This window comes from Arctopsyche grandis, chromosome 13, assembly GCF_051622035.1.
Source record: "Arctopsyche grandis isolate Sample6627 chromosome 13, ASM5162203v2, whole genome shotgun sequence".
Lineage (NCBI taxonomy): Eukaryota > Metazoa > Arthropoda > Insecta > Trichoptera > Hydropsychidae > Arctopsyche > Arctopsyche grandis.
The window spans coordinates 9,853,021-9,868,182 of record NC_135367.1 but is presented as its reverse complement, the minus strand read 5'-3'; the positions used below and the strand labels follow the sequence as shown (position 1 = coordinate 9,868,182).

Below are 15,162 nucleotides of genomic sequence, written 5' to 3'. Positions count from 1 at the left end.
AATCGATTCCTTTCAGTAGTGGAAGGCAATTCGGATGTGAATTATTTCCACCGGAGGGGAAATTATATGCAGTTTTATGAACCATTTGGTTTCAATGAGGCGTCGGTCGACACACCGTGTAACTAATCGCCACCTTTTATCGCATCGACTCTACAATGCAATTTTTTTGCATCGGGTTTGGGTCTCGTGGGGTTCCCGAAGGCGCAAAACGGACTCCACAATGGAAGAATGGAAGCTGTCCCATTTAGGGAATTAAAAATAACACCTTTGAGCAGTCGCTCTCTCTCTCAAATGCAGCTGACAAATTGCAGTGCGTTCACAATGCACATGCAAGCTGAAAACAGAAATAAACATCTTAGCGTTGTGCAGTACGTTTGAACTTTTTCACGGACGCGCGTCTTCAATCATCATTAGTCTTCTTCTATTTTTTTCCGTTTTGTTATTTTTTTGGCCCGCAATTTGCTAACATTCTTTCTGTTTTTACCTTTTTCTGTGCAGCAGCGCGCATCGTTTGTTATTTGAGATTTTTTTTCTGTTTGTGCAGACATCACTTTTGCATTTTTGCTTTGCGAGTTTGTGACACCTGACAACACATTGTTAGCGAAATGAATTTATCGCTGATGGACTTTGGAATTATTGTATTATGCAGAACTTTTTCAATGATTAATATTTTACTATTTATTATGTAATGCTATGAAGATTTATAAATGCGAAAGTTAAGACAATCATTCAAGTAGATAATTGTCTGCAGACAAGTCAATCTGTCTATCGTAGTATTCGTAGTGGTTTCTCAGAGACTACTAACTTTTGTAGTCTATCGTAATTAGGGATTGCATTGCCGATTTACCGATAAATCTACAAAATTTAGCCATTGGTAATTACTGGTTAATGGTTAGCATGTAATGCTTTCAATTTTGTGGTCACGGGTTCTAGCCTTGGTGTGTGCTGCTGGCCAGACCTTGGACATGTGACGCCAAGGTCGATCATTTCCTATCAGAGTTTGCCATTTTATCTGATTCTATTGAACGTTTTTAGTCTTTTTTTTTTTTTCAGCATTTTTTACGCCTTTCTGCAAAGTAAATCATTGTAATAAGTAGTACTGAGTAGCAAGTCTTCTACCAGTTTGACAGTTCTCTTGTAGCACCACTGATGCATTCGTAAGATACACTGATGCATGCGTAAGAGTGACAACACAGACCAACCAAGTCGTAATAAATGCGATCAGACGGTTGTTTAAATTATGATTATTAATTATTACGAATGGAATGTAAGTTTTTATGTAAAATTATGCATTTTGGATACCTTAGAATGCGAATTGTAGATAAACTTCTAGTTGAGTGGAAACCGTCATACAAAAAAATTGGTGTAATCTATTGAGGATTTAAAAGATTTGTATTAAATGTCACTAATATTCTCAGAATTGTAGCCAATAAATGTACAAATTTGTCTATCGAAGGTTCTGTTGTACTGCCTCTAATTATGAAAAAATACTGTAGCAATGGTTTTGTCTAATATGTAATAAATAGATATGTAATGCCTACATTTAGACTCAAAAGTTTTTTAGTAGCGTACGCAATTTTGGATAAAGGTATTTTCTATACATGCAATCGAACTGAATAAATGTTTGTCCGAGAGGCTTTTATGTTTAGTTCACTACACTGAAATTCGATACAATATGAAATATTGTCAAACAAGAATCCAGAGCATCTAAACATACAAAATCCGGTCACGAACAACAACATTACACTGATAAAATCAGCAGTCGTAGAAGGAGTATAGCGAATACGTATCATAATGGAATCAGTTGCGAAATGTAAATACACTCTGAAGAATTTCAAACATCCTCGCACTTACAAAAGAGGCAAACAAGAAAAAAAAATGGCGATCGAAGCTGAATCCTTTTGCCCGTATCGATTTTTCGTCGGGCCGAGATCAAGGGTTTTTGCTACCACAGTAGCTTTTATTTATTTAGTATCGTAATACTCGACGGTGAGAAAATAAATACAAAAATAACTTACCATTAGTGAGTTGGAGGCGTCTATTTCAGAGAGCCGATTCTTATCTTTCCCCTCCGTTTTAAAGGACACCGTCAATTAAGGATGCGCAAGGTAAAAAAAGGTCGGTTTTGAAGGTTACGTAAAAAAGCGCACGTATAATTAATCAAACGGTCAAAAAGTGAATAAGGTGCAATTTATTATTTGGATAAAAAAAACGCACCCTTGGGGAGGGGTGCGATATAGGCGTAATAGCCCCCCCGAGGTATGACAAAAACCCACTATGAATTAATTAGTGAAACGGGCGTGAAGATATTAGTGTGTGCAAGGTAATAAGGACGCATGTTCTGTTAACTGACTTGGGGGGAGAGTTGAATAACTTTAAGCGAGGAGTGATTGATTAGCTGCAGTTTTGACGAGAAGATCTCTTGGGTTGTGCCGTGAGGTGAAGATTTTACCTAGAAAAATATCAACATGATAATATATGGAGGGGATACGTATGTATGTAAGTCACCTAAAAGGCTATAAATTTGAATGGAAAAAAACACGTCAAGTTCACTACCAAATGGTATCCACAAACCTATCTCATCCTTCAATAGACATGCCACATCCTGTAGCATTCATATTTGCACGCGGACTATTCTTGTCGAATTTTTCAAGAACGAAATGCCGTTTTATTTGCGGCATGTTTTGAATGGGATATTAGTTGGAAAGCTTATAGCATTCGGAGCGCAGTTTGCAATTTAATTCTTTTCAGAAATACGATGGTTAATTTGCCATGTTAATTTTTATAGTCGAATTCGATTATTATGACATTAAATGAATCAACATTTCATTAGTAATGAATTCAACCTACAAACGTTTAAATTTGATTCGAAAGCTCCATTTAATTGTTAGTTTGTTTGTTTCAACAACAAAGCAATCGATAAAAATATTTATTCTAAATTAACACAAGCTTTTTTTGATTTTTTGTTGGACTCGTTATACGTAGGTATTATATAATTGAAAAGTTAAACCAAAGTAATAATTTATTAATAAAAAATAATATTTTGCTTCCAACATGTAATTAATGAGAGATTTAAACTATAGTATTTTGATTGTCAAAAGCTTTTAAGTTCATAAGCTACATACATTAGTATGTAGCTTTCAATATGTCTTAGCTCTATTCTATAATATTTTAATAGTTGGTATTTATAATGTTTCTTTCATTTAATATTTATATTATTATTTGAGGAAATATAATGTAACAGTGTGAAAAGAAGACCGAAATGAAGCGGATACGTGGGTGAAAAGTACGACAAGGGTAGTAGATATAGTGGATAGAGTGAAGTGATTAAAATAGCAACGGGTGGGTCACGTACTAGAAGTGCTAGAATGGTACCAGAGAGAATGTAAAAGGGTAAAATGAAGATGGGTGGATGAAATCAGAAAAATGTGTAGGGTGAGATGCATGAGAGTTGCACAAAACAGAGACAAATAGAAGCGTGTTGGAGAGGCCTTCATCCAGCATTGGATAGTAAATGAACGAAAATGATGATGATGAGTAGGAGAAAAAGCTAAACAAACTATTTAACCACAATACTATAGGAATATGTATCAGAAAAAATATCTTGCATATAATATACTTTTTTATATACATATGTATATATATATTTTTTTAAATGTCATTTATAGCATTGATATTTACAATTTAATTACCCCATTATAAAGTAGATGAAATTAACTTTTCAATGTATTTTGTTTCGATACTGCGTTATTATTTGTTTTATACATATATGTAAGCTTTCAACCTATACGTATGTAATTTATTTAGTATAGTATAACGTTTTGACCTTTCCATTTAACCTGTCTATTTGAGCACTCCTATGATTAAATGTGAATCAATTAAATTTGACGAATACGTCAAAGTCAGCTCAACACCTTGCTGCCTACACCAATTACGAGCTTTCGCAATATAAATCAATTCCGAAATTAACCGCAGCTTGCAAATCGAAGTTCAAATTTAACTCGCGGTCGTGCTCGTTTTGTCGTCCCATGGTATTAACCATAGGATTTATCGTAATTCCCATAAGGGATTGTTGAATATGGGAGAGCTCTAGGGCTGGCTCGCTATTTGCTGCAACGACCCATCTACCTAGATAATTGAGTGGTTCAAGGGTAAACTCTAGCCTAATGGAAGCACAGGTAGATATTTCACCAGGTAAACTCGCTCAGTTTTTGGAGATTTAACGGGCGACAAAAAATGAGATCGGTTTGTTTTTCTTATGGTGTTTTTTTACTGTTACCGCCCTGTAGATCCGCCTATTGAAATATCGTCTCTTGTCATCTGACACGAATCTTATAAGCTTTGGATAAAATTTCCTCGTAAAAAATACAAAGGTATGCCGATTTGGACCAATCATATTATACATATGTATAAGCAGTTATATTTTTCAATTTATTGTATAAAGATTAATGTTTGTTTGTTTGTCCAGTATGTAAATAGGACTGTTAAATTTGACATATTATCTTACTTATACTGAATATTACAAAATTGCCTGAAATAGTTTTGTTTTGGACATCTTTATTCAACTTCCATTCGTTCGAGCAACGTTGGACGATTCATCAATTTTCAATACTATCAAAAGTATTGAAAATTGATTATATAATTGTTATTTAAATCACTTGGAATGACTTAGCGTATAGAGAGAATAAATGATGTATACATATGTTATAGTTCAAGTGTTCATTCCGGTTCGTTTATGAACATACTACTTTGTTAATACATGAACCAAAAGGCTATAATTTGAGTCAAAAGCCACCTTCAAATGGACTCACTAGGTGCCGCATGAAATTTTTAGTCTTTGAAATGTCAAAACGCCAAGTATTTATAAAGGAAATCCCATAGAAACTGCATTACAACGTTGCTATAATTCCCGTTACCGCTAATATTAAAAGTATTGTAAGCATACAAACATATGTATGTACATAGAGGATGGGATAAATGATTGAGAGTACTTAAATTTATGCCTAATAGTTAGTGCATGAACAAACTAGTTCTTTTGTGTACACTGTAACTGGTCAGATTGGTTCGTGTATGAACAAACTAGTATGTTAATGAATGAATGAATTTACATTTGGACTGTAACATATGTACATATACATATGTATAATTAGTATATTTGATTCTTTAATTCATTGTACATATACATATGTTATTTGATAACTTTGTTAATTAAAAGTTATATTTATTGATCACTGAATAAATAAGTAATTCAAGAGACGTTTTTAATTAAATTTTTCTACAATTTATTTTGCCCGAGTGTTTCAAATAGCGATGTCTGACCTTATTCGTAATGAAATTATTAATATATTTTTCTATTGTAGTACGAGAGAATTTTTATAAAAATTTCTTCATCAACAAAGAAATGTTAACGAATCAATGATTCAAAGAAATTTCCACTATTTTAAAAATAAAACAATATTTTTCGATTTTTCCCATTGAAAAATGTTCGCGTGAAAACTTCTATTGAAAAATCCGAAAGGCATTTACGCGAAACATGAAAACGTTATTAGGGCCATTGTAATTTTTATAATAAAATCTCTACAAACTTATCTTACAATGTACCGGTATGTATTGAACATTTTAATATAACTTTCTCGATTGAAAAATTAGCGAAATGCTGTACTTATATTTTTTTTGAAACATTCATATCAAAAATCATAAAAAAAGTAGCTTACAATGGCGCGTCTCTCACACCCTTCGACATTGTAAGTGTGACGCCATATGGCTACAGTTGATTTATATAAAAAGTAGCCTTTTTGCTCGGATGTCACATTTGTCCTCTTCCCTTCGGGGCTATTTTTTTTTTGGGTCAATTTTTTCCCCTGCCCAGAATACACATCAGTATTGAGCGTGTCCGATCCGACCCAGTAATATCTCAATAAAAACCCTCAGCAGCAACTAAATTGGATTGAGGGAACTTGGATAAAATCGTAGTTAACATGCTAACTATCAAAGCCAATTCTACATATATATGTATATCAGCGAATTTGATTTTTCAAAGATTTTTACTGTTCGTAAGCTACATACATACATATGTACTTACATATGTTCACAATATGTCAAAAGTTTATTTAAATATATTTTTTATGCAGATTCTGGTACAGAGATCATAATCTATCATTGATTTAAAAAAATCATTAGTCATTAGTCTTTTATGAGGTTTACAAAACTTTAAATTTATTATTATCACAAATTTTAGCATTACAACTTTCCTTTATTTTTTGCAACATTTTTTTTGGTTAACTTACATATTTGCAGTTATGTTAACTTATACTACGTCCCATTATTATTTAAAGGCCTGTTTTTGTTTGGTCAGTAATTTCGTTTGTTTTGGTTTGTTATAAGTTATAACTTATAAAATGATTAATAAGTTATATTCTTGGTCACCGACTGTTTGACTATTGTCTATTTAGCAAAAACTACTTAAAACAATAAGAGGCTTACTGACTGTTCATTTTATTTATATAGTACACTATTATAACTAAAATTTCGCAAAAATTACTTACCATTTATTGACAAACATCTATTAAAAATACTTTTATTGCAGCATTTTACATTGCATCTGTTCTCGGTAATCAAATTCAAAAGTTTCCTATTCATTTTTGTCAATATTGATTGATCTATTGTGACCAAAAGAACTTCATTATAATTTGACGTTATTGGAATTGATCGATCTCAAACAAATACACAATTTATTATCAGAACCAGACATACAAAACTTTAATTGAAAGTTTCATTATACTTTCAGCATTGAATATGTAACGAGAAAAGTCGGCTTTTGCCTATGAATCACCTAAAAATTACAAACACACCCTATCAAAAGCTTACAACTTAATTTAGATTGATACATATCTAGTCGAAATTTATACAAAAAAATAAAAGGGTGGACATTTATTTTATAAGGATCTGTACGGTAGACCTTCTGGGTTCGTGTATATTGTATCTACATGTATGGTTACACGTTTCTACAATTGGTATAGTCGGTTCAGTGTACACACCCGGACAATGTTGAAAGTCACTAGTGTGTGAATAAAATAAAAGCAACGGACTCGGGGCGGCAAAGGTCCCAAAGGACCGAGGAGAGCACAATGAAAGGTCGATAATTATACCCGTACACACTTGAACAAATAGGAGCACACACACACACACGTATGTGTATGTGTAATGTATTCATATTATACATATGTATATATGTATGTGTATGCGTTTTAATAACCTGACCGAGTATACTCGGGTGCCAGGATACAAAGGATTCGAAGGACATTAATCAACACGGGGAAAAAATCTTCCCAGCAGCCTGGTCAGGCTGGTTCTATTAACGTTGATGGCTATTTTATGATGCACTTAGATTTTCTTCTACTTCAAAAAAAAAAAATAATGCTGCAATGCGTCTTATATGTATCTATACATAAATTATACATGAAATGACTTTCAGAATGTGTCAATTATCTGATTCAAAAAGGTTCTATGTATTGTATTATAATCGTCATAAAAAGTGCATCGTATAATTTTATTCCGATATCGTCAAAGCTCGCTTCTATCGCGGTTTATATATTTTTTGCTGCGATGTTGCTTTTGCATTGTGCAATAAGTTTCAATCAAAAATTTTATTACTGGAAAGTTCGATCCGATTGTTGACTAGTGAAGCGATATATTACAATATTGACGTATAATCTATTTGAAAAAAAAATTATGTCCATTGAAATTATAATTTTATCATCGTTCCGCATTTATATACGACGATTATTTCAAAATATGATAGTTCGACATTTAAAAATTAATATTGAAATTACTATTAAAATATTTTTATCGGTCAGTTTTTAAATTTTGATTTGTCAAATAGTATTAGAACAATACCGCGCAGAATAACCCCGTCAATGCCGCGCAAAATAAAGTACAAAAATCAAAAGTAAAAAAAAAAACAAAGTACAAAAATACCGAATGGACACTTGGCCGATTCACACTAGGCCAAACGGATATTATACCGACGGACGTTTGGCCGAACGTACGTTTTGCCGATTGTGTATCGAAATTACTCAAAATTTACTAAAAGCAGATACTTTATTCAGAAATCACCTATCATTATAATACGATTTTTGATAAATTTAAACAATTAAAAACTTCATTCAGCCGAATGTCCGTCGGCCTAGTATCCGTCAGCTAAGTGTCCATTCAGCCAATAGTCCGTCAACCATTTATTCTTAATAATATACCAAAATTTGCATTACTCCTTTGAGCTAACAATACGATTGTGTTTATTTATGTATTTCATATAATACAAAACATATCAATGATATTTCATTATAAAAGTCATACTTCATTCATGTTTATCCTTAAAGTATTGATTTTCTCAATTTGTTGTACGTAACTGTATATGCATTGTTATCATTGCCGTGTGCAATATTTAATATTGGGATACGCAATATTTTTTTCGTTATAAATATATTTTTGTTTGCAGTATTTGTTATTTATACGTTGCTTTTGTGATACGGTTCCCCTCGTATTCATATCATAAAGGAGGGGTTATCGTTATAACCCCACCTTTTTATTTTTACGTCATATATTCACGATTTAGTTCATTCAAAAATGTATCTATGAATTTCTAGTTTTATCTATTCAACAGTTTTAGACGTATACACACATACATATATTAATCTCATTTTTTCCCGTCTTGTTCCGTTCCGAATCTCGCAAGCTTATCCAATTGTGACCTGTCAACATTGATGGTTGGCAGTCAACTATAAGCTGGATATAATGACATGTCTATCAAGAAACTCGCTCTTTGTGTATCATAAAATGCTCCGGTGTATCAAAACAGGTTCAACGACTGAATAATTTACATACACACTGAGAATATATAGACTGACCTGTGTAGCGAGCATCGAATAACTCTCCCACAACTTTTTGCTACCGATTTATTTATACGTATCATACGTTTGTGAAAATAACACTTGTCGATGTGCTCCACTGTGATATTATTCGTACACATTTAAAAATAATACCGTTCGTTTAATGACCGTACGAGTGAAACGACCAGTCATTGCAATTATTACACCACACATGCATATTAATTGTAACTAGTGGGTATGATGAAAGCGCCATTGCTCGTCGAGCTCGTTTCGGGAATGAGTATTTATTAGCGTGGTTTCAGGGCTTTATTATAAATGACATCATGACGTTTGTTAGGAGGAAATTGCTGGAGCATTAAAAAGCGTCCAATGAAATGGTGTCAAAGGCTCTCAAATGTGGACGAACGCTCATGACATCTTCGTCTATGTGATGACTGGTCATTTGTCACGACGAAAGTCAGCTGAGATTCATTTTTTTTTTACAAGGTTATTCTTAGTTAAGTGTGTTTTTATTGGACATCGGATTCATACTCATCTGGTAGTTTTTGTAGAGAAAATATAATCATTCTTAAGACCAGTATCTATGCACACAATATATACCAATGCATATACAATTAGAATTACGTTCAATGTCATTATCATTACTATGGATTCCTATAGCGATACTATCAAAACCAGGTCTACCGGGTTTTGGTCAGTAAGAGCTTCGGTACTACCGGTAGTACCGAAATATAATATAATAATTTCAATGTTGTGTTAGTTGATTTGTTTTCTATTCAGAAAACAAGTTAGTATGGATTAGTCGAAGAATGAGTCAACACTCGAAATCCTCTTTGACCTGCTATTCAAAGGAGCCGCGAAGTGTATCATAAATTTAAAATCAAAGACAAAGTATGCCGAAAATATCGGACTCATACTTGAGACTGTTTCCGAATACGTATGTAACTAACTGTTATCAATGAGAAACCTAATCATCTTAACCTAATCAGAAACCTATTTTTTTGACTCCACAATCACACACAGAAACTATAAATCATGTTTTTTTACTTATCGTAGTGGAGATTGGACATCTTTACCAAGTTTAATCCACTGAATTTGAATATGAGAATGATTTTTACTGGTTTCTTCTCGTTTATAAGATATAAGCGTTTAAAAAAATGCGCACTTTTATTTTTACAGATTTTTGACATAAAATCTAGTATTGTTGTGCCCAAAGTGAGTATTGCAATCGATAGGTGCGTGTTTTTTTTTTATTGATTTGAGCTTTTTATTCCTGTAAAATAAGTATAATTAATTATCTAGCGAATTTTACAAGTAAAAAGTATACTTTTTTATTACACATTTTTTCTCAATTCTTGTAAACGTAGTGAAATATAAAACTGGCCCAAGATATATGTACATTATAGCCCGAGAAAAAAATGTTGTTTGAATATACATATATTATATAATATTTAGGCTAAAATCATCTCTTTCAAACAAAAATTCTATAAAGTTTATTACTTTGTCATTCGCTGATCGGCAGTGCCGGTATTTTTGGAATCCCTAATCATTACCATCATTTTCAGTACTCTGCTATCGATTGCTGGATGATATGATATTTTATCTTGTTTAACTTTTATTCACATTTCCATCTGGTCATTTCCTGTGACCGAAAAGGATACCGTTGAGTTGAATTCCTCTAACTTTATATACATACATAGATGTACATACATACATTGTAACTTTATGTACATAGATGTAAGAGTTCTTTGAACCTTTTCAGTTGTCTAATCAAATCAGCTACTTAGGAAATATATTTGATCTCGTTTTGCTATTCTACGGACATTTTTCAATTATTCTATGCATACATACTATCTATGCGCTCATATTAATATGATGATTCTAGTATGTACAATTGCACATATGATAAATATTATAAAATTCAAAACTAGTTCACAATAATATAACTTAAGTACAAAACACGATTAGGACATACATACATATGTGGGCTAAAAATACGATTAGAGATATGCTTGACTTTCAAATAAAATTGTAAAGTATATGCAGGTTGCAAAAAGGTTCAACGTTTTCACTGTGAAAATAGTAGATTCCTGCTTTTGATAAGCTTAACCATAGGAAAAATTAGATTTTTCGTTTCGTTGATATTTTGCTTGAACATGAGTTTATTTTTGTAGGGTTTTTTTCCCAAATTTTATCACACGGCTGTTCGGATGTAACACATCATAATCATACGTCTAAAAATTAATTAGTCGACCCTTTGGTAATAATATTAGACTGACACTAACCGAAAAAAGTTACGTGACGCAACTGTCATTCGTTTCGATGACGGTTCTTAACATTGGTTCATTTACTATAATATGTAAGTACAAGAGTTATGATTATTTTTAAAAATTTAATGCTTTTTTAACATTTTAGTGTTGTGCCCGTTGATTTCAACGGACGGTTTCGGAAAGGAATTGATACAAGAAATAAAATAAAGTTATATGTTATATATTAATATTGTGTACGGTAATTTATAGGCACGCGCACGTATTAATAGCACGCATTACACGCTCGCCGATCCAACCCTTTCACCCGTTCGAAATTATGAATGAGTGTGTGTGTCTCCTTGTGGATGTGTGTATGTGTGTACGCTCCCTCGCAGCTTATCTGACGCTGACGTCACCCGTTCCAAGTCAATATCAGTGCCAGTGCTCAATATCAGGAGCACATGTCAGACGCTCAGGTCCCCACTTCCCCGCTTCCCTGCGTCTCCTCAATACGATCGCTCGTCACGCCAAATCCCTATAGTGGATGCTTTAAATACATCCATTGGTCAGAATTTAACGTCGTTGCTCTAATTGGTCAAACATTGTGGTCCACGTGGACCACTTCACGCTGATTGGTTGTGCGCCTCGTTCTCGTGTATTATTAAATATCTCTAGGCACAACATATACTCCTGGCATGAAATCTCCATACTTGTCGACGCATTCGTCACATATCCACAAACATACATAGATCGCGTCCGTTTTTATATACATATTATATATTTAACCATAAGATAGTTTCCACCCTGCGTTGCATTTCTATGATTTGATGGATCTTTATGTTCACTCATCATTGATACCATTTGATGCTTTTGTTTGTTTCGTTCGACTGCTTCTAGGTAAATCGAGGTATGGGCAGTATACAAGCAAAATCTATTGATAGATTGTAATGTGTCAACGGGCTAATCTGCGGATTACACGCTGATATATCGAAGTGTTTCTCAGCATCGAGCTAACTACCTCTAAACGTCAAACACTCGATCATCTCGCAAGGAACGGGAAATGGCGTGATGGCACCCATAAATTTAACTTTCAACTTTGCTCGCCCCCTCTCGATTTTCACGGTTGTATTTTTATATTAAAACCAACATGCGAGCATAAATTATATGCTCATTAGGTCTCCAGCTGCGCATCGAGAGCACGCTCTGCTCCTTTTATTATTGCTTTTCGATGGGAAAAAAGCGGTTGTAAATTAAATTCCTTCGCGAAAGTTTAAACAGTTCACATTGCACCGGTGCAGAATAATAAAGTCTCGTTTATTATCTGCGGCGAGCCGGGCATTGTCGTTAGTGGGGAGATGCGAGACGATGAATTTTATAACGGACCTGGGGTGTGGTAAGCCCCACGGTGGAAAACTATGAGTAAGTATGTGTAGCGGGACGGCCCTGGTTGAAAAGGTAGGCTTCCCAAAACGTACAATTGGATGAAATATTAAAGTCTACATTGTTGCTAGTGTATTCAGTCTGGCACCATCCTTCAGGACGGGGTCTTTGCTGAAAATTGTCACGTATAGAGTTTCCGGTGATATAATTTCGGTATTTGTACGTTCGAGGCTGGAGTAAATGTCAACATTAGTAATGGTATGTGGAGTAATTATTCATTCAAAAGATTTGTCTGCAGATGAATTTTTCCCATGGCAGAAGATTCACTCCCAGGGGACAGATCCTTCCGTAAGCTGGATTAAGCCATCTTCATAATTAGCTAACAGTATAGCTCAATGGTTGTGTTAATGCTAACCACCAAGAGGTTCCCGGGATCAAATCCTACGTTGACCTTGATTGAAGAGAGGTTTTTCGAGGTTTTTCTGAAGTGCTGCTGGTCTGACTTGGATATTTGTCACTCCAATCCATCGTTTCTTACCAGAGATTGCCAAATTATCTGATCTCATTGTTGAAACGGATCGTCATCAAATTGACAAATCCATCCTGCCTACTATTTGTCATCATGATCTGAATATAATTTCAAATTTATATATCTACAAGTTTAATACCATAGGTGTCGCTTAGGGGCAATCCATAATTTAAATATTAGCAAAATATATACGTAATTAGATGTTGAGAGTAAAGAGCTTTCTCCCTGTTGAATAATGGTTTTACGGATCAATCGGAGTGCTTCCACCACCTGGAAGAAGTTCAATCGACCTAGATTTGAACTCCCCTAGTCGCGAAGGTTGTTTTGTCAATGAATAGAATCATGTTTAATAATAAATCGTCAAACAAGTCAATGGTGAGTCTGTCGTCGTACTTTTCTTGTTTAATGAAATATTTACGGAATCGAAATACATACATATAGAAATTTGTCTCATGTCTGCTAAATTTTGTAAATCATCAAGGTGCTGACACATAGAATGGTTCGCGACACGTGTTTTTTTTAGGCAGTTTTGCAAATGCAAATACAATAGCACGCTTATCTATACTGTCGCAATCCTTGGCCAAACTCACCCCCTGAAGTGCTTTCGGTGATATTTTATCCTTGTATTGGCATAGGCTTGACAGTGATTCCCGTATTTGAAGAAATATACGAGACATTTTTCGAAATAATAATAACATGAAGACACGCCCATCACAGCTGTAAACTATTACGAGCCCGTCCCGTGCCACACGTTTGAGTGTGCTTTTATACCATTATACTTTATTTTGTAGTATGCAGGTATATTGTTGGATTTAGTCGCATTAGGTCTGTGTAATTGGTCTATGAGTCTATAAAGCTCGGTTTTGATGAATAGTAGTTTGCAATTATCGGGAATTGTCTGATTGTACAATTTTGCACTCCGGAAATGCATATCGTAGCGAAATTTACCTGTAGTATTGAACTGTCAAATCGATAATCCAATTAGGATGGCCCATATTAATCAGGATGAGTTAAATTGAACAGGCGAATTATTCAGTGTGAAGTCGTTGTGTTGTAATTTAAACGAAATTATATATTTATTGAACGTGCTTTCGTATGTATAATGCAATTAACATTTTTTAAATTTAAGATTCGATATATATATTTATTTTCTAAAATTCAATTTAAAGAAATTTAAGATTCAATATCTATTAAATAGAAAATATATGTATTAAAAAGTTTTTAGTATTCTGATTTTTAAATGCTTTTAATTATTATTAAATTATGTTTACAATATATCTTAATAGATACTGATCTACTGATCATTTTCTATTTTACAATTTTAATTTAATTTGGTTAGTAATCATAGTATTATATTATTATAATGTTAATGTACAGCATAATAGGAAAAAGAGCTCAAAAACTTATTTAAATACAAATCGATGTATCTTAAAACTATTTTGATGTATCATTTAAAATATATTTAATTTAAATTTTCAATATTCAACTGTCTTCTTGTGGAAAAAAAACAAACAAAAGAACACTTTTTTATTTGAAATAAAATTGTTGCTGAAAGTGTTCTTCGTTTCCATTCTCTTCCTACAGTATCCATTCAAAGTCATTTCTACGGATGCTGTGCACAAGATTCGTGTTTGAAAATGTGTATTTATGTAATCACGGTAATATATTTTATATATTGTATATAGATTATGGTCTCTCGTATGTCTATTGTCTTTACCGAGTTGGGCTTCAACGATTGCCGATCGAATTTTCCAGAAGTGGTATTTAGTACGTATTCGATTAATCACTTAGCCATCGAGCTAGCTTCTATTGTTGAGATAATCCCGTACTTATCCATCTCTGAGTTCACACTGTGATATCGGTACAGTTTAATTAAGAATGACAGATTTGACGTTGATTTTGACAAATCTCGCAATCGGTCCTGTGGCGTAATGATATAATCGGATCATGCGTAATCCATCTTAATCAATATCTGTTATGTATATTCGGTTGAAATTGTAACTCGATTTCGAGGTAAGTTTCAAGTTTGAGAAACGTAGTCGTTTCGGTTAGCGAATGAACGTAAATTTTCCTCCCCCCCCCCCTACAAACCGGTCGCATCTCCGAGAAAAATCTG

The 15,162-nt window shown here is 33.5% G+C and overlaps 1 protein-coding gene across 2 annotated transcripts in view; it reads left to right on the top strand.

Moving 5' to 3' along the window:
* Nucleotides 1–15,162, top strand: part of LOC143921097 (uncharacterized) — a 378,172-nt gene that overhangs the window by 14,870 nt on the left and 348,140 nt on the right. The gene's annotated exons all lie outside the window — the stretch shown is intronic.